This window comes from Austrofundulus limnaeus, unplaced genomic scaffold (genome assembly GCF_001266775.1).
Source record: "Austrofundulus limnaeus strain Quisiro unplaced genomic scaffold, Austrofundulus_limnaeus-1.0 Scaffold590, whole genome shotgun sequence".
In the NCBI taxonomy this organism is placed as follows: Eukaryota; Metazoa; Chordata; class Actinopteri; order Cyprinodontiformes; family Rivulidae; genus Austrofundulus; species Austrofundulus limnaeus.
The window spans coordinates 184,404-185,499 of NW_013952992.1; the positions used below are offsets into that span (position 1 = coordinate 184,404).

At 37.7% G+C, this 1,096-nt stretch overlaps 1 protein-coding gene across 1 annotated transcript in view; it reads left to right on the plus strand.

The window, feature by feature from the left end:
* LOC106531041 (kinesin-like protein KIF13B) overlaps positions 1-1,096 on the plus strand; it is a gene marked incomplete in the record, with an annotated part of 109,575 nt that overhangs the window by 60,745 nt on the left and 47,734 nt on the right.

Sequence of the window (1,096 nt, forward strand, 5' to 3'; positions counted from 1 at the left end):
CAGGAAACCTAAGTCTAACTATAGGATTTATCAAAAAGGAACGTCTTCAGTCTAATCTTAAAAGTAGACAGAGTGTCAGCYKCAYAGACAGAAACTGGAAGTTGGTTCCACAAGAGAGGAGCTTGATAACTGAAAGCTCTGCCTCCCATTCTACTTTTAGAAATTCGAGGAACCACAAGTTGTGACGTATCAGTTGTTTAGAGATTTTATTGTTATTAATTTGAATATTTACATTGGGCACCAGCCAGGTGTCATACAAGATATTTTGGACCCGATTGAGATTTAACTGTTAGCTTTACAATATATGGTTTAGAATGAGTTAAACTAACCGACCACACCAGGACATACAGATTATATAAGAAAAAATATAACTGTACACCCTGTCAACTTAAATTAAGTACTAAGTGACAAAAATATTTAAATGAAGTGAGCACAGACAAAAGAGATGAAATTTCTCAAATACAAAACAATTCAAACACAACAATACAAGACAATTTGTCCCTTTTACCCCCCCTGGTTTTTTAGTTATTAAACATTAGTTTTAAGTTTGTTTTTCATTAGGGACTTACATTTTGTTTTGGCGATGCGAGGGAACTGCTGTTTCAGGAACGCCGTAGCAAGACGAAGCTTTTGTCGACRTCAATTCCAGCAGGCTTTTGGTTTGTTCGGCTTCAGCTTTCTTCTTTTAACTCCACGATTAGAAACTCAATCCGGCAGAGGGTTTAAACGCTTCGTTTAGGAGTGTTTTTAACACAGGTGTTTTTTTTTTTTGGAAACAGCTGATCAACTTGTGTCTTAGGCAACAAGTGAAGGAACGAACACACAGAGTGTGTGGGAGGCTTTTAAAGGCGCGGTCACTGCAGCTTATGCAGGTGATCTGAGTTACAGTTTGTGACGGAGGTGCACAACTCAGGTGCAAATAATTAAACCAAATTGATGTGCAACTTCAGGTTGCCACAAAGTAAACCTGCAGTCTGAGAGTGAAGTGCTCTGTTAGGAAAGTATGGAACAATAAGATGTTTAATATATGATGGAGCTTGGTTGTTAAGAGCTTTGTATGTTAGGAGTAATAATTTAAAGGAGACCAACTATGGGT